Source organism: Zonotrichia albicollis, chromosome 4 (genome assembly GCF_047830755.1).
Source record: "Zonotrichia albicollis isolate bZonAlb1 chromosome 4, bZonAlb1.hap1, whole genome shotgun sequence".
In the NCBI taxonomy this organism is placed as follows: domain Eukaryota; kingdom Metazoa; phylum Chordata; class Aves; order Passeriformes; family Passerellidae; genus Zonotrichia; species Zonotrichia albicollis.
Window position 1 is genome coordinate 8,636,434 of NC_133822.1, and position 25,134 is coordinate 8,661,567.

Sequence of the window (25,134 nt, forward strand, 5' to 3'; positions counted from 1 at the left end):
GCCAAACTTTGCACCCTTCCCTTGCCCTTTTCATACCCTCTGCCTCCTCACAGTTTTCTGCCCCCTGAGTTTTGCCCGTGCTCAGGGGCAGCACTGCTGGCACTCCTGGGTGGGCTTTGCCTGGCTGCTCCCAGTGGCTCCAGTGCAGAGCTCCTGCTGGACACTGGGCCACTCTCTCACCTCTCCTTTGATGAATTTTATCTGTTCCAACCACAGGATTCTCAGGGAAAGGGACAGTCTGTTACTCTTTGTCATCACCCACTGTAGCACAACGGAGCTCCCCTGAGGTTCAAGGCACCATATGCTTCTTTAAAAGGCACAATCTCTTTGATGTGTCCTCACATTCCTCTGAACTCACTTCACCCTCATGTCCCTTCTTCTTTTCTCTACTGTTCTTTTAACAATGTCTTCCTTCTCGGCCCTGTGGTCCTTCCTTTTCCCCCATTCCCTTTGCCCTCCTCCAGGGCTGTGCTGCCAAGCCTGGGGCAGCTGTCCTGGGTTGGAGATGGGGCTGGGACCAGGGGACACCCAGGATCTGCAGGAAGAGTTGAGCCACTCTGTCTCCTCTCCCTTTTGAGGGAACAGGGATTCCTGTGCCTGACACTCAGTGGGCAGGGACCTAAAGAGAAGGAAGAGGCTGAACTGCATAATGAGCTCATCAGAGGTGGCATGGCCTGTAGAAAAAGCTGTGCGTGCAACAGGGCGCAAACCTGGCTGGGAGGAGTGTTTAATGTCTGATTTGCAGAGCCTCATTCCTTGGAGGCCTGCAGTAATTTTGTTCACTTTCACTGCCTTCCATTTTCTCATATCTGCCCTAATCTGTGTGCTTCCCTGTCGCCACATTTCTCTTCACAGAGAAAAGCACGGCACAATTGTTCCCAAGGATTTCTGAGATTCACATTCTTTGAACCTCAGAAAAAGGGAAAACACAATTCTTATCACTTGCTGTGCCTGTGTTGTGCCAAAGTAGAATGCAATATGGAGATTGTTTACCCAGAGTGAGGATGTTTTGTTTCCTTGGCCTATCAGGGCCAAATGTGTGTGTGTGTTGGGACTGTTGGCTGACAATCACGAGATTCTGTGCAGTGTGAGTGGTTGTGTGCAGAGTTGAGCACTTGGCAGATTCAGTTTAGATGAAATGCACATACTATAGTATAATAAAGTAATTAATTAGCCTTCTGAGATCAGTGGAGTCAGATGCATCATTCTCTCCCCTTTGTTGAAGTCGCCTTTCTTTTACAATATTTCCCTTTATAGTTTTGTCCAGCTGTATTCAACCTTCTTCCTACCATTCCCATCAGTGTGGCCTATGGGCTGCTTCATTCCAAGCAATTTTCCTAAAGTTCCTTGGGAGGGGTGCTCCAGTCAGGCAACAATTAATTCCTGTATCTGTAATTTGTTTATCTTTTTCTGTAGAGTCTTACAACAAGCCTCAGGAGAGGGATATAAATGATGAATGCAGGTTAATAACGCGGGAGTCTATGGAAAATTGCATTAAAATGGCACAGCAATAACGGATATAAAAACAACTGAAGCATGTGGTAAAGTCCCTACGATATAAAAATATTTCCACTGGTAATATACATTATAGTTTGTGCTAAAAAAAAATCTGAAATTTTAAAGTGATAAAAAATTAATACCTCCAAACTTCTATTGAGAAGAAAAAAGGTTAGGTAAATTCAGCAATTTCAGTATATTGTTACCATAGGTGAAAAAAATAAGCAAAATGGGTGAACTTAATCCTATTTAATCTTAATAATTCAAAGGCCTGGAACCTAGCCATGTGTATCAACAGAGCTCCCTCTGTCACCAGGGCAGCGAGGCAGAGACCTCAAGGGAGACAGGTTCATCCCAACCCAGAAAAAATGCTTAAAAACCAGGGGCACTGTCACTCCCTGAGCTGGAGGAGATTAATTCATCTGGTCTTATGTAGGAAGGATGTCCAATCCTTCCAACAACTACACTAGGGAGCCTCCTCCTTCCCAAAGCCCCTTTGAAAAATGACCTCAGGTCACTACAGCCAGCCCAAGATTAGCAGAACTATTTGTAGCTTCTGGTATTCCAAAAAGGAGATGAGAACAATTCTATTGGCTTAATAACACAGAGGCAGCTCATGGATTTCACTGGTTGCACTGGAAACTCTCTGCCAGATGTGAGATGTTGGAAGCAGAGCTACACACTCATCAGGATGCTCAGCATCATCTTTGTGAACATTTTGTGTGCCTGCATGAGCTGAGGGAAGCTGCCTGTGTGAGCTGATATCACAGAGGGGTTTCAGAAGACCTGCCACAAACCTTCAATCAGGCAAACAAACTGGTGGAGTTTTACCCTCTCATGCCAGTTCATCATTCTGCTTTAGCAGATTGAAAAAAGATGTCAAGAAGTGGTGTGGGAAGCCATCACACTAACAAGGCAAGGGAAATCTTCATTTTTTTCCAGTAATAAACAGAATGAGGACTGAACACAGTCTTGGGGGCACAAACCGGACAAGTGTAGGACATCCCACCCAGCAATCCCAAACCAGGCCATGTTCTGTGTCAGGACAGACATTGTGGAGATGTGGCTGCCAGGATGATGGGAAAAGGGTGGGAGCTACGTGCTGAGCTAAGGACACAGGAAGGGTGTGTAATCATAGTGAGATATGGTTCTACTGTTTCTATTGATACACTTCATCATAAATAGTACTGGTTGTGGTTTTTGAAATGATAAAGAGGCATTGGGTAAATCCTTTGGCTGGAGGCGCATTCCTAGGGAGCCAAGACTGCAAAATCCCACTTCAATAGGATAATGTAGAAGAAAGTGCTGCAGAAAAGCATTTAGGTGGAGAAAAACTTAATCCATATAGTTGTCTGTTCTTCCAAAGCATTAGCCAGAAATCCCTCTGAAATGCTGTTTTTCAGTGTGTGTTCTGATAGCTCTGCTGTCAGTCTGCTTGTAAGGTTTTGGGTTTGGTTTTGGTTTTTTTTGTAGTAAAATTTCAGTTTTCAGCCTGTGGGTCTGTGATTCTTCATGGGTCTGTGATTAACTTCCTGATATCTATGCTTTTCTACTTGTTTGAGAAACACAATCCTAATGATAATATATTTTATTAATAAATTATTTTATTAATATATTTTCAGCAGACTCTGATTCCAGAGGGAGGAATAGGAAATTTTTAGCAATAAGGAGTGAAAACCACTGGTACAAAAGGTTTGTTTTTGAACTGAACATAGGAAAATTGATAAAGATTCCTCTGGGCATTTTTATTTAATGACAATTCCTTGATTAATGGAATATCACCTACCCTTGTACAAGGAAAGATTGAAATGCAGAGAAGGTAGATGGTGATAATAATTGATAATGTCAACAATGACACTGTCATTGTCCACAGAGTAGTGAGGAAAGTGCTGAACTGGAGTCAGACTGCCATTTTTATTGCAGAAAATATAAATGTTGCGTTGAACTGTGCAAGCTCCCAGCAGTCTTGTTCTTAGATAATCATGGCATCTATTTTAGTAAAATGCAGATTTTGAGGGTTCTTTATTATACAGCAGGATGGCTAATCTATAGAAGAAATGTTGCTGGATTTGCCACAGCAATCTGCAAGACACAGCATCACCAGCCAAATGGTAAATATACAAGGACATTAAAGATATTGAGGATTCCAAGTGATCCAAGATGAGACTGCAAAGTGCATTTTCTTTTGCCTATCTTGAGTTTGCTCGGTGGAATAAAAGGCTGTGAGGTAAAAATAGTTCACAAAAAGAGAAAATGCTTTCTCCTTGGTGTTGTCTCTGTTCCTCACTTCCTACAGGTTGAGATGAAGTTTGTGCTGAATATCCAATAGAGAATTAGCAGGTGGAATAGGGTGCAAAGTCCTGCCCTGTTTAATACCTGCGGAACTTCTCAGCTCTCAGAACCAAACCAAACTACAGAAAAAATCATCCAGGAAATAGAGTGTCAAATGACCAGATAAAACCCACAATCAACAGGAACAATGAGGCAAAATCTTAGTTTTTGAGTAAATCAGGTGGAGGATCATTGAAATCACAGAGCTCAGACAAAACTTTATAAAATTACAGTCTTTTCTGTCATCTCAATAATCTTTAGCTGCTTGTTAATCTGTATGTGTGGAAAACATGGCCTTAACTCTTTCAATTAGTTATGCTAGTCTCTTTTTAAAAAGATAGTAGCATCTTTAATATTCTCCTAGAGCTGTTTTGCTTGACTATGACATATTTATTTGTCACAGACAGATGTCCAGAATTATGAAACGTCTACCTTAATTCACAATTTTTTTTAACACAACGTGACATTAGGAACTGAATAATTTTTAGACATGAGTTCTGTACCTCTAGTCATCCACTGACAGTTGGGATTTATTTTAAAAATATGTTAACTCTGGGCTGGAGCAGTTTAAGAAGAGTTTGGACCTAGTAATATATGAGTCATAAGGAGAGTTGTTTCCTGGTTCTGTGAGTACTTTTTGACTGATTTAAGCAGTAAATATGAAGCCTGGTGAGACATAAACAAAGGTTTAGCTATAAAAACAGCCCCCTTAGCCTACTTAACTACAGCTATGATCACAAGAGGGTTGGTACTAGTGGATTTGTGAATTCAAATGGTACAAAAGAGTAACTTGGTCTGCTTCCCTGATATTTATGATGCTGTAACTCAAAAATTATTCAGTGAAAATCAGTGGAGATCCTTCAATTTCATGACAGAGATATATTTTCAGCTGTAAAAATAAGAAAAAAATTACATTCCTGGGGCACAACGGGAATATGTTAATATTAAATTTCAATTATTGTAATTCAATTTTAGATTAGGAAAAAACCAAAACATGAAAAACACTAATGCAACAGCAATATCCTGGTGGGTCAGTCCTGGGGACAAAATGTAGCAGGGTCAGGGCTATGAGCAGTCCCTGTGTAGGTGCAGTGGCTGCCTGTATTGTAATCAGTCCTCTGCCACATTAACAGATATTGGGGCAAAGGTGTGTGATCATAGGCCCTTGGTACAAGGAGAGAACAAAAAAGTGAGAAATTTTCCCAAATCCTTGAAGTTAAATACGCCCAGGCTGTAAGACTGGAGCAATGCAGATGGTGTATTCTTTTGAGATTCATCAGGGGAATGTCCTTATTATTATTGCTATTACCTGGGTCAGCCACACAAAGCCAGAGGAACACCTTGTACTAATCAGTAGGATGATTTTAGTACGTAAAGGAATTAACTATTTTAACCAAAATCACATCCATTGAACAGAAGATGGATGTTATAAAGGCCTTGTCCTGGTCCTGTCAGTACTCCTGTCTTTTGGGGCTAAAAGTTAGCTGACTTGGTGAACAAGTAGAAAATCCAGCAAGTGGGGAAATCTCTGCAAGATGATGGTACACGGGAATCTCCAGGAGGCTTTGAAAACACCAGGAATGAGTTCTCCTAGCTCTAACTGAGCCAGCTTCAGAATGAGAGACATTGAAAGAGTGAGAGAGGAGGAGGAATAAAAGATAGCTTTGAGAAGGAAAAAGGAGTACATGAGGGAAATCATGAGAATCCACTCCTGGGGGCTATAGGACTCAGATTCCTGCTGTTTTATGCATAAAAGGCAAAGTTGAGACTTTAATCTGGGACCTTCAAATGCATGGCAGATTTAACAGAAGGCAGCAAAGGCTAAAGAAAGAAAAGAAAGAACTCAACCCACCAGGCACCAAATTTAAACTAAACTAAACTCTGGTGAACTCTGTCAGGGAATCTGTGCTCAAAAAGGAAATTAGGGAACCCGAGGTCTCAGGGGCTCTTGACGTGAGGAGGAAGAACAGGTATTTATGATACTGCAAACGCCTCTACGTGAAAACTGCAGTCTAGCAGAAGTGACTTTCTGACAGCACCACTTGGAAGGAAATGTATTTGCTTTAATTTGTGCAGTGCAACCTCCTCCACACTCAAACCACAGAAGCTCTGAGCCCACATCAACTTTATGAACAGGAAACAGTGTTTTAATTTAAGAATGTTAAAGTTTTTGGCTTAGGAAATTGTTGCTTCAGTCTTTATTATAACCAAGATGAAAGTTATCACATATGCATAGTGTGTAAACTGAGAAGAGTTTGCATATATGAGTAACTTAATATTGGACCAATGTGTTGACACTATGACATGATTGAAAGAATAACTTAATGTTTTCTGAAAGGTCTGAAATGCAAATCTTTCAAATCAATGAGATCAAAATGAACAGTGAGCTTAGACTTGAATGCTTGCTAGGTTTTCTAATATATTTCTTTGTCACTTTAACAGAGTTTTAATTTGGCATCCCTGAAGATTATGGATGGCTAATTCACATATCTACTAACTAAAGGCACAGGGGCCATAACTGACTTTCCAGCTTGGCTTCTTGTACAATGCAAGCAAAAAGATCTCCTTGTGTTAATTCCCACATCAAGACTAACAGTTTAGCACTAAGAACTTAGGGAGCTTTGCCCTGGGTTAAAACAAAGGCTCCTGTAGCCCATGTCTGTCATTGGGCTGACAGAGGCCATCTACCTACACTTAAGGAAGTGTAATAGTGCAAGAGATCCTCCTCAACAAAAGTGAGTTGCTGATTTAATGTGTGGTTAAAAAGTCAAACCTCAATAGAAAGGCAAATTCTGAATTCTGAGACAGAAAATTCATTTTTCAAGGCAAATTTATCTCCAAATAATAAAGATGGCATTGTGGGATCTCAAACACATTTTGCCTTCTTCCTATGCATTGCAGAGAGAAAAGTGTCTCTTTTTGGAACAGAAACAGAGCAGACTCTTGTGGAAATAAATGAGGGAGGACAACTTGGCAAGAACCAGAGAAAAAACCAGCAGCACCATGTTTTCCTCTCTCGCTGACATTGCGCCTTGTTTGAGTTCAGTTACAGAGCAGGATGTGAATAAAGATATGACTAAAATTCCAGTCCTGTGAGAAATATGGATAAAAGAGCCTGAACTGCTGAAGTCCCACCCTAGACATTTAGGTGAGATTCTTTTAATGAAACAGTCAGATTATATGGTCATGCATGTGATCTGCTTATTTAAAGGCCTTTTTATAGTCACTTTATTTAAATTAAAAAAAAAAAAAACAACAATTTTTGAACATTATTTCTCTCTTCCTAGATATTTTAGATGCCTAAAAGAGGTCGGTTGAATCCCTCCTTAAAAGTGTAATTCTCCTTTTTATAATGAAATATGACTTTCCAAAGATGTAGACCTCCACACTGTGGCTGCAAGTTATGTCTGCTGAGATAAATCCCACCCTCAAATGTTTTTTTTTCCCTTGTTTTGTGTGGAAAAATGAGGCTGTGGAATGAAATGACCAAAAGAACCCCCAATTCCTTGGTAGCCACAGAAATGGTGAAAAGTACAAGAAGTGACTACAAATACTTCTCTCTGCTCCTGTCCCCTAAAGTTCATAAGCTTTTTCTGAAAAAGCAAGATTATCTAATAGAAGGGGCAATGGTGAAAGACTGCTTGTTCTTCCAGACATCTGAGTGGGAGTCAAGACAATTTTGGTCTTTTAGAGGACATGAGGTAAATTAAATTTTACTTTCACTGTTGGTATTAATCAGAAGCAAAGGGCTCCAACAGGAATCTATTCATTTGCCTTGAAGTGGAAAGAATGACTTGCCTGCTTAGCAAAGGTTTTTATGTGGTGTAAGTGTCTGAGATGAACTGCAAGTATTTGGTTAACTGTGAGGAGCTCTCAGGAAAACTAAATGATACTAGAGACCCAGAGGCAAAATAATTAACATAGTTGTGTAACCAGCTAAGCCTTTGCAGTTGCTCTCCACACACTTGGTTAGGCTGGAGAAGCACACGACCCCAAGGGCTTGGGGCACAGAGTTCTCAGCCTGCAGACAGCAGGAGGTTTGTGGGCAAGAGTGAGGAGATCACTGCCTACGTGCCAGGCACCACTCCAGATCCTCCCTACAGGCCCAAAGGTCCTCTGAGACACTGCAATTTTACTCCAGAAGAATGTGCCTGAGCTGAGAAAATAACAGTGTTTTGTAATTTCAGGTATTCTTGCCTGCTGCCACTCTGAAAAAGCCAGCAAGGGTCTTACAAGTTCAAGAGGACTAACCCCTAAAGATGCAGGAGGCAAAAAGAAGTTTGCTAGGGAATCTGTCCATACTCTGAAGGCTCTTGGAAAATTTCAGGGAGGAAAGTGGCTTAGAGACATCAGAAGGATGTTATTAAACTGTGTTCCTGGGTTCTGCAGTGGAATGGGAGGATTAAACAAACAGAGGAAGAGCTCCAGGCCCTAAAGCATGGCTGATAGACAGCAATGAGGACAAGAGCCTTGGAAAAGTGATCTCTGACCACCAGACAATGCCAAGCTCCTTCTTTCCATCTCAGGATAAGTTAATTGACCCTGGTACAAATGAAGTTGAGCAGGGGCCAGGAAAATGCCACAGTGAATCTTCTCATTGTGGGAATACCACCCAGCCTGATGTTTAGCCAAGGCTGCTGTCTCCAGCTGCTTTGCCAGAAAAGACCAAGCCCTAGTGAAGAACAATGAACAGGGAGGATAAAGTGTTATCAGTAACTGTTTACTCAGGAAAGGCTTTGAACCAATTTGTTTCTGTTGCAGTAATCAGCTTAGGAAGCACTGTGACCCTTGAAGGAGTTTTTATTGATCATAGCAGAATAGGCCATTAATAGAGAAGAAATTATCAGAGAAAAAGACATTTCTGCCATTCCCAATGATGTTTTCATCAAAGCCCTTTTCACCAGCAATAGCTCTTTCTTTTACTTATGCTCTATTTAATTTTCAAACCAATGCTATTTTCTTCACCTAACACTAAGTCCTTTACTTTGATAGAAACTAAACATTTCCTTTAATAAGCATAAGAGATAATGATGTTAAGCATTAGTTGGAACCATAATGCAACAAAAACTCCATGCCATTTAAAACCACTTAATGTGCAGGCTGACGTTTGTCATCTCACTAAAGAGCACAAGATTAGAGGTGCTACAACTTAGAAAGAAAGCATTATCCCCCTGATGAGACAGTACTTTCCTTTGTACTAATCACACAGCCTAAAACATGTCTTTGTATCTATTTGTTATGTTAAAAACCCTAACAGAATGTTCCTGTAATAAGTGACAAAGAAAAAACCCAATCCTAAGACTCTGGTTTTTTTTTTAGGAGCATTACTTCGGCCCTTTCCAGAGGCAATAAATGTTTCATGGCTTGATGGCCAGTTCAGCAGACTGGAAGATCTCACAGACTGAGAAGTGTGCCAGTTTCAGACCTCTAGAGAAGGCATAGATACACCAGCCTGAGACTCACAGTTTTCCAAATCCAATCAGCAGTCTCAGGTTCATCACAGCTGTGGCCTGACCAGATTGTAAGCAAAGCTGCATCAAGCTCAGGGTGTGAGAAATTAATTGGGATGAAAGAACTTTGGTGCCAGTCATTAGCTAAAGCAGAAATGAACTTAAAGTGTAAAAATAAATATTTAGGCTAGACACTAGGGGAAAATGTTCTCATCATAAAGGTGCTGAGGAACAGGGACATGCTGTCTGGGAGAGTTGTGGAGTCTTTACCATCACAAGATTTCAAGAAAAAGTAACCTTTTTTCCAGAAGTGACAAAATAATACTGACTCTGCTTTGGGGCAGGAGATTGAATTGTCTCTTCTGGCTTTATTTATGTTGCACAACCCCTATATTTCCTGTATTTACAAGCTATCTCTGTCCTTGGAGCTTGTAACAGTGCAGTTACACTGATTTACACTAGCTGGGGGATTGGGACATGTTCATGACTCATGTTCTCATGCCATCATCTCCTCAGCAGCTTCCTACTGGTGATGGCCAAGCTCAGAGTGCAGCAGCCACTCTCAATGAGAGGGGCAAGTGAGATGTTTTATGCTTTATCACAGTGAAAATATTTTGCTGCAAAGTCCTCTCTACTGCTTGAGCAAGAGTAAGGGAAGGAAGGAGCTGACTTTGAAGACCCAAAACTGCAGATATTATTATCTGTTCAAGTCATTAAATGATGGAAGTGCAGCACTGCTGACTGAAATTGAACAGCACTGCCAGTTGCTGTAATATAGACCAGCTCCACTGTTTCTTGCTAATTTATCACAATCTAATATTTGACCCACTGAATTCTGAATTAAATTTTTATTACATTTGTGAACTATTTATACAGTATGAAAAATCAATATGTTTTTGTTGTTCACCTGATTTAGGACAGATAAAAGGAATATTTCAGTATTCTCTAGGGTCAATGCAGAGAGGCCTTGAATAATGAAAGATGCAGTATCTTTTGAATGGAAGGAAAACTTCAGGATAGAAGAGTGTAATATACATGACATATCTTTTCAATTCATGACATGAATATTTTTTCACAAACTCATGATGGAACATAATGTCCTTTTAGAAGACAACATCTAATTTTTTATCTCTCTTTAAGAAAGAATTATTAATTTGGAAAAATTTTTCTTTCTGAATTTCTTTGCATTTTGTATGAGCCATAAAACCTCAAAGGAGGTATTTGAATTTCAATACCATCTCATACTTTTATTAAAATATACTATAACCCTGCTTCAGTAATTAACATGAAGATAGGACTCTTAGTCTAAAAAATGAAATCTCTCTGTTATTTCAGATTTTCCCTAAGTATGCTTTTGATTAAATAATTACAGAACAGCAGTGTTAACAATTTATCTATGATAGAGGGCATGTCACAAATTTCCTACTCATGTTCCTGCAGTTTCTGCTTTTGCTGATGTGCTTTATGAGTATTTATAAAAGATGAAGCCTTGAGTTAATAACATAAACTACCTACTAGTTTCATAATCATCACTGCAGTGCAGAAAGCCTCGGAGTTACGGTAGTTCTGCATTGACGACGTCAACAGATTTACTGCATTCATTTCCTTATGCAAATATTCCAAAAACATACATAAGTTTATAACCTTCTATAGCGTGCTGCCTACACATGAGGGTATCAAAGCCTGTGAACACACAGAGTAGACTTTAAAGTTGACAGCACAAGTCATGCTGCTCCTTCCTTTCTTGTTTCTCTGTTGTCCTAATATTAGATCTCGTTTAATGCTTGGTTTTGCAGACACACAGGGGCTTCTGCACAGCCCCTAGAGTAAGAGGGGAGACTGCTCGTGGTCTTTTCATGATGCGTCTGTCTTTACTGAAGTCACTCATAAGGAGTCTGGGTGTGAACGGAGCAGAGACTTGTGATCCCTTCTTGCCCTGCACATACACCTGATTTGCCCCTGCATGGCAGAGCTTGCCTCTCTCTTGCAGGACAACTTTGTTTGCTCCTGCAATTTGTCCATTTTCCCCTCTCTTCCCCAAGAGGAGTGTGATGCCCTCTGCTCTGATTGCCTCTGCTGCACCTCACCATGAGAGCTTTGCAAAATACAGACCCTGGGATAGGAGCCCTGAATTATGTTCAGGTCACTGAGACGAGAAAAGGGTTAGAAGAGACCCTGAAAGTCCCGACCTTGATCTTCCTCTGCTATTACCCAAGTCAAGATCAATTTTATTTATGTCTAATCTAACTCATGTCTTGGGTAACTTTTTTTTTGGTGACAGGAACTTTCTCGATTTCCCAGCAGTTTTTTCTGTCTTTCCCATTCCTTACAATTAAAAGCTTTTCCTGAGGTCTAGTCTTCTGTGTTGACAGTTTAAGCCTTTTACTTACCTGTGACAAATCTATTTGTCCCACACAATTCTCCATGTTAATATTCTGTGCACTCCAAGAGATTTATAGTCTTTCTTAAAACATAATTCCCAAAAGTGGGCACCACACTCCAAAAGTGGCCCTACTACTGTTGAGTAGAGATTAATGTTTACGTTCTGTATCTTGAAGACAATATTCCTGTTAATTAATCCTAGCAGAAAATGTCCTTATTCCACAACAATATGATACCATGGTGTTGAGTCATGTTCTGATTCTGAGCTTCCATAGCCTTAAACCTATTCCTGTTGCACTGCTACGCGGCCTGTAGCTCATTTCCTGTATTTATGGTAATATCTTTGTGAATAATTTTATGATGTCTGTTTTCCTCCAAGGATTATTTTGGAAGCCAGAATCTGACAATATTAATGTGTAACTGAGCTGAAAAAAAAAATTACTTTTTAAAACTTGGAAGACATGATGATCAAGTTAGCTATCAATAACTCTCTGTCTACTTATCTGGCAAACAGATAATCAATCCACATCAAAATAATGTAAAAACTAATACATAATAATAGTCAGCAATCAGCAATAAATTTTAGATCAATTCTTTTGGTCAGGTACAGCCTGGACCACTTTCATTGAACACTGCATAGATCTATGCATAATTTTGCATAAAAATATGTCTTAATTAAACATGGGGAGTATCTGGAATCAATACAGAGGGAGAATGCACTCACATTAATCTTATTGAAAGAATTTACATTTTATTTTAGGAGAAGAGCAGTACATAGAGTTCCAGTCACATCTTGAACTCCTGCTATGGCTGTCATGGAAGTTTGGCTTGAGAAAGGACTATAGGATGCAAGAGCTGCATTTCAAGTGAGGTTTTATTATTAATAAATAAGCATAGGTGAATTAATACATGCAAAATAATTTTGACATGGATAATAATGGAAATAGCTAGAAAAAATATTGAATGGATTAGCACACTTAATTGGTCTTAGGTTGCCTAATGAACAATTAGCCTTGTGTTAAATCCCTCTCAATCCATTAGTCTTTGCTGCTCTTAGTCTCTAAAGATAAGCATGGATCATTCCAAATATGCTTTTATTTTTGAAAACTACTTATATTAGTATTTAATTATAATCATTGGCATGGAAACCATCTCATAAATGAGAATGGACAAAAATGGGACATGCCAGAGGACCTATTACCTGGCACTTTAAAAAAAGTGTTGCAAAAAATTGCAGCACTCTAAAATACTAGTGAGATAAATCCTGTTGACTAAATAGAGATGAATCTACCTGGAAACTGGTTTTTTAAGGCCTTGGGAACACACTGTTGGCCATTAATAACTGCCACTACAATGCCAGGCCCTGTCGACCATGATCAGACAGTGTATGTTAGGTACTGGATTTATTTTATTTTATTTATTTATTTTATTTTATTTTAGGTATGGTCTAGGTTCAAGAACCAACATATCAGACGACTATTTGGGGTTGCCCATACTACAAGTGGAGAGAAAAAAACCATCAAGGTGCATCCATGGGTTGCCTGAATATGCCTCTCTGAGTCTCCCTACCCCAGACTGTAAAACATTTCTGTCTCACATGGACACCAATCTTCCCTTTCACCCAGTGCACCCCAGGAGTGATTATTTAGCTGTCCAATATGACCAAGTTAGACAGAGAAAAGGGACTTCTCTCATACATAATGGTGGCTTCTGCTATGGTAGACTCAGGCCAGTTAAATCTTCAAAGCAGCTGCTTACCTGTTCAGGGGGAATTCAAGGCTTGGGAGTTAATGGTCAGGAAAAAGTGAGTTAGACTGGATGTGTTTTAATTCACTGAGGTATATTAAAACAGCATGTTGATTAATTTGAAGGCTAGAGGAAACATTTTTTTTGGAATAGTAAGGTGGTCCATTAATTATTACAGATACACGAGCTTTTTATTTTTTCTTTTTCTTTTTCTTTTTCTTTTTCTTTTTCTTTTTCTTTTTCTTTTTCTTTTTCTTTTTCTTTTTCTTTTTCTTTTTCTTTTTCTTCCTTTTTTGTATTTTTTGGTTTTGTTTTTTAGTGGTAACTAATACTCTCTTCTGCATGAACATAACAGATATAAAGGGTTCTCTAAGGAGCCTTTTGGGGCAGGTACCTGTGGCAGCTTCATTAGGACCTCACTGACATAATCCATGTCCTAGACATTTTGGGAAATATTCTAGACTGGCCAGGGAAAAGTTTGAGTTTTAATAAGAGAAGAGAAATTAAACAAGAGAGGCACAACGTGTGTCTAGGAGTCATGAAGTTCTGGATTCTTGCCTAATGCCACATTCATCAGGCTTAATGTAGATGAACTCTGTGTGGGTTTGCCAGCAGAAAGGTTGAACATCTCATTTGAGACCTCCTGGCTCTGTGACCACGAGCCTGAAACCTGAGCAGCTTCTGCCTTTCCATGGGCCTACAGCTGAATTACCCAAAGGAGTACCCACCACACATCTGTATCATTGCTCTGCAATGTTCATCAGCATATTTTATGCTTGGAGTTGGTCTGGAGGCCTCTCCTCCTGCACACGAGACATGGTAGAAAATAAAGCAGCCAAACATCTCCTCTCTTTAGCCAAGAGAAGCCACGGCCCACACAGACCCTTCTGGCAAAGACAAAGCAACAGGTTGTTCAAACTGCCTTAAAATTTTTCTTCTGAAATATTAATGTGGATGTGTGGGCTGACAGTTGGTTGGAGGTGGATGTGGTTGCAAACTAAGAATGACCACAAAAGGTCAAGAAAAAAATATACCAAATTGAAATGCGACAGGACAAGTGCATCACTGTGGCTCTGTGCAGCTCCTGAGGGTAAAATGCTGGCTGGAGGGAGGCTTGGAGAGCAGAAGGAAGAAATGGTACAGAAGATTTCTTTGAGAAATTCTGTATTCAAGACAAGGGAAGTCAAGCCCTTCATTGTCTGTACTCATCTTTTGGGTGTGGGTCCAGAGGAGCTACTGGGGAAAGCAAAGAGGAAAACAGCAAGAAAAACAAGCTACTTAAAAAAGCAAATGTCAAAAGAAAACCAGTTATTTCACTGAGTCAGGAGGAGATGACTGAGGGGAACATTACCTAAATGAGCATTTAACAGCCAAAATCTAATCCCTTTGCAATATAAAAGGCTGGAATGGAAAAGAAAATACTGAATTGCTTCAAATTTCCATAGCAGAGAGGATAAGAGCGATAGGCTTGGTTGCAAAACGTGGGATTCAGTTAAACTTTTGGAGACCTTCTGTCCATAAGAGCAGTGAAGCACTTAAGACATATGCTTCTGCAAGAGGCTGTGAAATGTCTGTCATTGCAGATTTTAAGGAAATCATTCAACAAGTATCAGTTAATAAAGGCTTAAGGACAGTTTATGCAATCTTTGGAGGGGGAGATGGATCAGACGAGGTCCTTACTGGTGTCATTATCTGTGGAACTCTAAATGCTGCGTCCAGGCAAAGGGAACACTGTGTTCAATCTTTGAAAATGAAGAATCTTACATAAAAAGGGCTTCTTTCCATCCATTTCTACCCTAATGGACACTGCACAAGTTCTAATTGGAACCTTGTGCCCTCGCCAGGAAATCACAGGACTAAGAAACCCTATTACTCTGCAGCTGCTCCCTGGACATTGATTTAAGGTAGTTAGGTCTGAGTGGAACTATTTGTCTGCTTCCTTCCTTAAGAAAATGTGAAACAGGCAGGCAGATAAGTAGAAGTAATGTAAGACTTGACTTCATCTTACCTACTGGCCAAAATACCTACATTTTAGGGAGTGAAGCATCTCTCAGAGATAAGCATCCAACAGGGCACAGCTGGGTCTCACCCCTCCTTGCTACTGCAAGCTTCAATTTACATCCACCCTTTGGCCAAAAACCTGAAATACTAATTAAATCTCAGCTCCCAGGACCTGGTGTTACTTCCAGACTAAACTCATCCTCTCTCCATGCTGAATAATGCCACTAGGAATATGTTTATCTGAGCTTGATACTCAAGGTATTAGCATTAATCACTAAGCTTTGTCCTGGATATCTGCTTTTGGGGAAAAAAATATCTTGTTTAGATGACTGATATTATTGAGAATTTTATAATCCTTAGAAATCTCAAAAATGTCAATGACACAATAAAACTAAAGCATGAAACCTTATCCCTCAGAACCCTCTAATGCTGTTGAAGTGTCTGATATTTCTTTCAGTCTCTGAAACTGTTAAAATAGAAACACCTTTCCCACATTTTCCTTCTCTGCCTTTAACAAATGATGGTTCTTTTAACCTCCTTCTCCCCTCTTTGTTTGCTCAGAGGATCAAAGCCTTTTTATTTATTTCTTTTTCCTCCCAAGCAGTTTCTGGAGTGTTGAAAAAGCACCACCAGTATACTGAGTTTACATTACAAACAAGTTAAAATTCCCAGTCTGTCAGAGCTTTTCTCCTAGGATACCAAGGAAAGCAAAGTTCAGCTAAACTGCACAATTATTCGGAGATCACTTCTGAGAGAAGGAGCAAAGATTGCTTTAAGCAGAGCTATTCTCTTCTTAGAGATTTAAAGTCCACTTCAGAAAGGAAAGTTATTATCCTCTGAAAATTATCTGATTTTATTTGTATTCCTGGAGCGACTCCATTAAGTCATGCTCCCTTTTCACCCATAGAATCATCTTAATCAATCATCTGTGGGATTTGCCATATGTAAATGCACCTTATGACAACTACAGAGACAAGTGAGTGGATGAAAAAGACATGGGCTGCATGTTGCTTTTGTTGGAACAGCAGTGGGGTTTGTTCCACTTCTAAGACCTGAGGTAGACAGTTTATTTCTTTTCTTGGTTATGAAGCAAATGCCCTGGTTTTTTGGGGTTTTTTTTAGGTAAATGCATTTTGTAATAATAGTGTGACAATAAAAGCTTGAGCTGTATGGTTTGGGAGTATTTGGCTAAAACAGACTTGAGTGCTTGTCTACCATTCCCACACTCCTCTTCCTCAACTTCTGAGAGCAAAGACTTTCCTAATAACTCAGCCTCATCATCAGTCAGTGCAGGATGAGCCTGCACCTGTTTAATAAAACACATTGTCTGCTGATCTCTGGTATTGTCAAGGCTCTTCTAAAGCCATGGTGGCTGCAAGGAACAAAATGAGCAGCACAATTAAGAGATCCCAAAGGAGCACAATAAAACGCTTGCAAGATTGATTTAACAAGTATACTTTAGTGTGTTCTTACAGGGCTTGGGAAATATCTAAGATTCTTATAAACTTTGCAGATTTTCTAGTAAAATATTATTTTATAGGCAAGTGTTTCATTATAAAGAAAACAAGAAACTTAATAGTCTCTATGCAAATAATGCACTGTAATGTCTACTAGGTGTTGCAAGGTATCCTTTTCACATGATTTTGCCAAAGTTTAATCCAATATTGCTACATTGATTCCCCACGTGGGTGGTTTTCTCTCCTGATTTATGCAAGGCAGAGTTTAATACTGGCAGAATACTTTCATAACAAGGTAAAATCAAGATATTTCTTTTGTGGTATTATAGAAACATCTGGAAGTTTTACAAAGGAACCAAATGCAGTTTCAGTTGATACACAGTGAAGATGTCTTTCTGACTGACTAAAGGTTTGCAAAAATGCCATTAAAAATCTGTGATGAAAAGCAAAGATGTCCATAGTCATATTCTTGACTAGTGACACTGAACAATCAAATACACACATAAACTCACCAAAAATTTTAAGAGAGTTTTTGAAAACTTTTTGATTTTTTATGACAAGACCAATTATATTTTTTGCATAAAAATAGCAATTTTTAAATGGTCTTACAGGGAAATTTAATTTTTGGCATTTCTTAGCCACGTGAGCTGATCCATACATACTTTTTTAATACCTCACACTGAACCCTACATATCTTACTGCACAATATTTTTTATCTTTTTCTTTTCCTCCATCTTTTTGTCTATTTATCTGCTTTCTCTTGCCATGAAAATACCGATAAATAAAATGGAAAAATTAATCATTCTATGAGTTCTGGAAACCTCCCCAAAATTTGCTTCTTGACTTTTATCACATTTCTTGCTAAGTGAGTCTAACAGTAGGGCAGCCAACTTCTGCTAAGCATTACAAATGTAATATTTTTAAACACTTAGAGAACATGTCTTCTTCTCATGCTTTCCTGGCAATTTCTTCACTAGATGATGCAATCAATGTGAATTTAATTAGTAATAACAATATAATGCATAATGATTATAAAGCAATACAGAATTTGCAAGGCAGTAAGTACTGGATCCAAAAATACCTCAGCCAAAAATCCCTTACAGAACACACATGTAGAAATGTTCCCTCAAGCCCAGCTGCAGGTGACCCATCGTGGAGGCCTGGCACACACAAGCTGGGGACAATTTGGGATCTAGGGAGACTTAATCACAGCTATGTTATGGAAAATAACCATCCTGGTGTACAGATGAGCTGTACTTTTAACGGCTCAAGGTCAAAAAGGTCAAAAATGTTTAGAAGGTTTTCAGAGAACCCCAGACTAGCTTCCCACAGGGCTTCTTTGCTCACCAGGGAGGAGGAGTGTGTTTAACCTGCATTCCTATAACAGAGACAATTTCTGAAGCCCTGCCATTCCATGTCTGTGGAGCAGGGAGTCACACCACAATATTTAGGAACTTTTTTGGGGCTAAAAAAATTTAGCAATATATTTGGGGATAAAGTTTAGGAATTTAGGTGTGAAACAATATTTTTTAAGATTTTCAAACTCTTTTCAACTTGCACCCCATTCCTACACCTCACCATCGGTTTGACTACACAGTGTTCAAAGCCTGTTGCAAGCCATTAATGTCCCTTCAGTGTTAGATTTGGCATCTGACACATTAATTTTGCTGGAAGCAATTTAGAATCTCTCAATATAACCAGGCAGCCCCTTGTTGCCCACTTATCTCATCCAGCTTCTCTGCAAGGCTCATCCCAGAGAAGAATCCCAGTGCTGTAGGGATTCAGGTGAGCTGCCTGCAGCATCCTCCTTCCCAGAGCACAGGGCAGGATCCCTGTGGAGATTTGGAGGACCAGCACCACAACCCACAGGGGCTGAGGCTCTGCAGAGCCCCATCTTGTGCAGTTTTGTGTCCCTTCTCCAGGTGCAGCATTCAGGTAACACAAAAATTTTCCCTGGTTTGTGTGTGGGCTTGGTAGTGGAGCTTTTCGTGGGAGTGGAAGCTAATGTGTAAGTTTTACCCTCAGCTGAGGGTGCTGTCAGTCTCTACATTCTGCATATTTTCTCTTCTCTCTGTCTTCCACCAGCATGTCATGTTCTAGACAAAGGTTTTTCTAGAAAGGTTTTTCTCAGTTTTCAGGTTCCCTTCAGCTCTTTACTCCTGGCAAGCCCAGGCCCCAGCTCCTCCTCTGAACCAGTGGGAGATGACTTTTCTGTACCTCCCACACCCTATGATACTCTTTTCTCTCCTTTTTTTTTTTCTCAATCCCTTCTTCCAGCCTTTGTCAATGCTTTTCCTCTGATGTCCTGCCAGTCCCCAGTCCTTTCATTTGGTTTCCCTATTTTATTCATCCCTTTGTTCTCTCCTCAAGCATTTCTCATTTTCTCAAGAGCATTTTTGTTTCTTCTCACTGGCATACTCTACCTCACCTATTGAGCAATGCTTCTTTCAGGTACCCAGTTCCTTAAAGGGTGCTCTAAACTAACATGTTCATCCTTCTTCACATGAAAAACCAATTATCCCATGATTTCTCCTACTACAGATCTCTCCTATGAATTTGCTGGCTTTGTGGTCTCCCACTTAGCTTTTGACTCAATTCTCTCTTGTGCAGACTTGCTTGATTTTCCTCTGGATTCTGACAATGTCTTCATTGACTTCACCACCTTCATCTGCCTTAAAATCTCTTCTTCCCACAACTGGGAAGTAAATTAAAATCATTTAATTTACTTCTCTTTCAGCTTGAATAGTCATTGGAGTATCTCTACTGATAATTTTTTTCTTTTTTATCAAGCAATTTGCTTCTCTTTATTTTTCCCATTTTTTCTTGTACAGAGATATTTTCCTCAATTTTATTTTTTTTATGTTTTCACAACATTTTTCCCTCCTCTATTCACTTTTCTAACGGAGAATTTAAAGATCTGACATCATCCACCAAAAGCCCAAGTTCCCATTTCATCCATGAAAAGTTTATCAGTGATTCCCTCTCTCCACACCTTGCTTGATGCACATTTGATCTAGTTTTCATACTTGGTGATCATGCTGTATTCCTTTGGATGGACTGGGAAAGTGACTTTGAAGGTCAGGGTCATCAGTACTATCAAGTTAAAGACTTTAAAGTGTTCTGAAGGAAGGCTGCCTCAGTAACTGGGGTTAAGGCCATGCTTTTCATGTGGGTCTTAGACAGTTTGGAACAGCTGCTAACCTGACTCCTACATTTTTGGGAAAGCCTGTTGATTTACATGAGGAGCTCATATCTTCCTACACAAGCAGTATCATTGCTGACTATGCAAATACTCCCATAATCTCAGCATAGTTATGAAAATGAGCATAATAATTGCTCCAACTGTATCATTTTATATTTTAGAAGACCAATATCAGATAAAAGCAATATAGTTCTACAACCATACTTTTTTTGTATAATTTGCTGTAGCTCTTGTAACTTCTTTTTGACTTTGATAGGTTCATTGTGATTTACTCCCCATGAAAATTTACTGCATTACTCTCAAAAGCCAGCTGGAAACAAGATAGTATATTTATTGCACTATTTTTGAAAATCTGCACATCCCTGAAATGAATGTCTGAAAACCTCTTAAGACAATAGATAAACCAGCAAATCCATTGAGATCACATATGGCATCCTGGGCTTACCTGAAGAAAGAGACCTGAAGAAATTGCACGAATCTGCAATGGTTGAAGCACTCTAACAATGAACTGTGGTTTTGTCCCAGTGGAAACACCTGACAATTGCATTGAGACTATTCCCAGGCAGCATTGTGCCTTGGAGGAATTTTTTTTTTTTTGGTCATTTTACTCTTACTGCTAAATTAAACTCAGGATTTTCAGTCAATCTTTATTTTCATAAAATAAAATGTGTTCCAGTGTTTTTTTCCCACCAGTTTAGGGCTGGATTATTAGCTAGAACTCATAGCAAGAAGCGCTTATAGGCAAAGACTTAGGAGGATGGTACCACTGAAGGATACTGCCCCCCCTTCCTGCCACCTTTGGACCCCAGGTCCACCAGGGTGTTGCTCTGCAGGGGCAGGGTGGCTGATTGTCCCTCTGGTCACCCTGTTTTGTTGGCTGTGGATACCCCTGCATTGCAAATGCAACCCACTCGGGGATTAAAGAATAGACTTATTCTCCATACTAGGAGAAAGCAAGAGGACAATTTTCTCTTTAACTCTCTGACCTGGACTAAGTTCTTGATTAAGCTTTAAACCAGCTCTCACTTTTATACCAATAAGCAGTAAAATGCCCCAAGAGTGAATATTACACCACCTTCACAACAGCTGATGTAGCTTGCCATAGTTATGCACTGTCCCCATAGACAGTGATGCTGTCTGATCCTGGACAGTGTCAAACACTTTGGTGGTGTTCTGTGACATCCTCAGAGTGACTTTACCAAAAACAAGCATTCATATGAACTGATCAATGGCTATACTACAACAAGCTGGAGCAAACAAGGTGCAACAATCCTGATAAAACTTTATAGGACTTTGGACATGTCTTTCAAAAACTGATCAGAGAATGAAGCCCCTTCAGTAGGATGTTGTTGGCAAATTTAACAGCCTCAAAGACAGGTTCTCACACCCTGTGAAATCTGAGGCTGGCTTCTCAAATTGCAATGCTAAACCAGAGTTTTGGTGGGTGCACAACTCATGTACCCACCTGAATTCTTGTAGGAAGAGAATTTAGCCCATGGCTTTAAAGGAAAAATTTCAATTTGACCCCATAATGTTGCAGAAGCAACATTAGAACCAGGTCTTTCATGTCTTGTAGTATTCCATACAGGACTCTGTGAGCCACAGGACAACTTATGTTCTGTAGGACACTGCCATGGGCAAGTTGTGTTCACAAAGAACATTCAAATTGTTCTTTCTTTAATGTCACTACATGCCCCTACGCTGCCTTCGTTTCCAAATTCAGCTCCACTTATGTAACACAGACCACTGAACTGAATGATAGCATTGTTTGTAATGTATTTCTTTTATTTTGGCTTTCCAGGCTGATTTAGTGCTTTTCTTTGTCACATTTATTTAACTGTAAAAACATTATGTGAATCCAGAAAGATACTTTATCCCTGCATCTTGCTTTAGATCCAGTCTTTCAATGATAAAATTAGAATCTTACTCCTAGACGAGGTGTCAACATTTGCCTAAAAAAACTTTATTCCTTTATTTGTAGAAGCTTATAAGTAGGTCATCAACACAAGTAACCCAGGCAAGCATCAACAGTGATTAGAAAAGCATCTTGGCTCCAGGATGAAAGTCTAGTTTAAATGTACTTGATACCAATGCCATTTTACTTGTCTTCAAGTTATAGAGCAGTAAAGCAACCAGTATTTTTTCTATTTTGGGGTGTGTTATATATTTTATATATAATGGAGGGCTCTAGAGATATTGAGAGTAGTGGAGAGCAGTATTCTTAAAACAAACCCATAACAAACAAATAAACAAGAAAAAACTCACTGAAATTAAAGTATTCCTCTAGTAGAGGAAGATTAGCTTGCATTGCTCTTCGAATAATCAGTTCATTAAGAAGGATTTGCATGAATTGTTACTGATTTCACTCAAAGGATGAACATTACAGAAGCATAATTTTTCTATTACCTTAACTATGAATAAAATTAGCTTATTGTGCAATATTTCCCAATACAACTGGAGTAGTTACCTTTTCTTATAGTACATTTATTACCATAAATAATAGCAGAAGAATTAATCATGATTTAGGTGCATTTCAACAAAATGAAAAACATAATTTTTCTAAAATACGTATTTGATCAGGTGGGTTGTGTGATTTTCAAATTGTTTTCATGAATATTTAATCAACAGGAGACATATACTTATGCAAGCTGAAATAGGGACCAGTCTGTGTCCCAGGCTGTTCTGTTTCACAGTCTTCCAATTTAATGTTTTTAAAGCTGATTTACCTAATTAAAAAACCACCACCAACAACAAAAAGAACTAAAATAATCTTTAGCAGGTGGCATAAACTGAGAAGCCAAAGAACTCACAAACTACCAGGAAATCCTTAGTTCAGTTCAATGCAGTATTAGTGAGATGCCTGCCTAGATTTTTATCAATAGTTTGAGTTTTATCAAGATTGCTGAAATACACAGATGTGTACATAAAATGAACCATTGAATCTCTGTGATAAGATGGGGTGATAAAGCCCCCAAAATCCAACTCTCCCTCCACAATCATACCTATATCCTGGCACAGAGATTCACTTTCTCACACCCACATGCTTGGCTGGCACACACACAGATGGAAGGTACGTACCCACATGCCTCAAGGTCTACAGAGGGTTAGATAAACCCTGTCTGGGGATAAAAAACACATTCCAATGAATTTGGATGTGTAAAACATCCACATGAAACCAAGCAAACACACAGGCACAGATACACACACCTGCACACCCAGAAACACAGCGACATGGCACATCCACAGGCACAGACAGCTCCAGAAGCACACACACCCATGCACAGCTCCTGTGCACTCACATGGACACACAGATTGTATATCTGAGGAAGAGTTACAATGGCTATATCATCCCTGCTAATCTCTCCTTCCTTTTTGAAATAATCCAATTTTAGGATCCTGGAGCGAGCCAGGTCCCTGCAGAGGAGATACTCCCAGAGGAGCAATGCACTTGCAATTTCTTTAAGGTTCCCCACCTCTCTCCCAGCAGCAGATCCAGGGAGATGAGCTGGGCACTCAGCACAGCTTTCCCAGCTGCTGGCTTGGCACTTTTCACCCCAGGATAAGGAAGGGCATAGGATGGCAAGCTTAGATCTCATCCCTTCACCCCCAAAGCCTGTGGGAGCAGAAACCTCTGGGCAACATCTGCACACAGCTCCTTTCTGCACACTGCCACAACCCCTCCAGCTGTCAACCACAGGGGTGCCCCTGAACCCTACCCTTGCTCTGCAAGTGTAAAAGCCCTTGTTCTCCTCCTGCTCCCCCTTCCCCGTTTCTCCTGCCCCCCGAATCCCGTCAGGAAACCTCCCTGCATTTCGCCGCTCCAAACTTTTTCCCGGCTGCCCCACAGCCCCTTTTTCCCCACTGCAACCCACAGCCCCCGGGGCAGCGGCTGCGTCTGGTCCAGAGGGCAGAATGGGGCGGGGGTGGGCTGCAGGGACCCGGGATGCAGGGATCTAGGCTGCAGGGTGTGGGATGCAGGGAGTGGGATGGGAGCATTGAGATGCGGGATACGGGGATGTGAGGACCGGGATGCGCGAATCCGAGACGCAGGATGCAGAGGGAGGATGTGGGATGCAGGGACCAGGACGCGGGATAGCAGCGCCCAGCTTCTTACCGTGCAATGAGGACAGGTCCTGGTGAGGGTCTCCGCCTGCCCCCGGGCATCGCGGGCTTCCCGATGTGCTCGTTAAACATCCACCGGGGAGTGTCACCCCCCAAACTTGTGCGAGCCGCTTCCTCTGGGAACAATCACCCTTTCTCCCCCCCGCCTTGGATCGGATCCCGATGGAAACTCATCAAGGCCTCCTAAGTGGCCAGAGGTAAGCTGTGAGGGAAGGAGAAGAGGGGGATAACGGGACGGAGAGGTCGCGATCACCAAGCGATGATCCCCTTCCTTTCCCCGCTCCTCTGGAGCACCCGCTCCCCGCTCCTCTGACCAACTTTGGCTCCGCTCAGCCCGGCAGCGCCTGGGACCGGCGCTGTCAATTGGGGTCCCTTTTCGCAGCCTGGCATCTTTCTAGATTTCCTCTCCTTTCCGGGCAAAGGGGATTGGTGCAAAGCTTTAAATTAGGAGGCGACCTAGAGTTGCAAAGACAGGGAGTGGGAGCTGGCTGGCGTTCGCAGCCCGCCTCCCCCGGCGCTCGGCGCTGCGCGGAGGGGCCGGCTGAGCCCTATCCCTACCATTTATTCATTCACTGCCTTCCTAATTCCCACTCCGGAGCTGGCTACGGCTCCTGGCACGGCCGGGAGCGGGGCTGAGGCGAGAGCCCGGGGAAGGAGCGAGCCCCATGCTGCGGGGCTCCCCGCGGCTGTTTAACTGCGCCGGCAGCGCGGGCAGAGCGCAGCCCGGCCCCGGGGGGAGGACGGGGCTGGGGGGGACGGGACACGGGGACGCTGCTGTCGCCTGGCAACCCTGCATCCCTGCCCCGAGCATCCCTCCCCCAGCGCCCTGATTGGACGGGGCCGGGGCGGGGGGAGCACCGGCGCTCCTCCGAGGATGCTGCGCCCCGGCACTGCGACTTGTCGCATCCTCAAAAAGCCGGGAGCGGGCAGGGCGAGCGCAGAGCAG

General features: G+C 41.0%; 1 protein-coding gene across 4 annotated transcripts in view; it reads right to left on the minus strand.

Annotated features, from left to right (window-relative positions):
* GRM3 (glutamate metabotropic receptor 3) overlaps positions 1-24,922 on the minus strand; it is a 104,312-nt gene extending 79,390 nt beyond the window's left edge. For 3 of the 4 annotated variants that reach the window (XM_005489290.4, XM_005489291.4, XM_014268632.3), the window contains exon 1: positions 24,181-24,922. The gene's annotated coding sequence lies outside the window, so the exon portion shown is untranslated. Of the gene's footprint in view, positions 1-23,144; positions 23,186-24,180 lie in introns of all 4 variants that reach the window. The other variant, XM_026794882.2, reaches the window with a different exon arrangement.
* Positions 24,923-25,134: the final 212 nt, after the last annotated feature.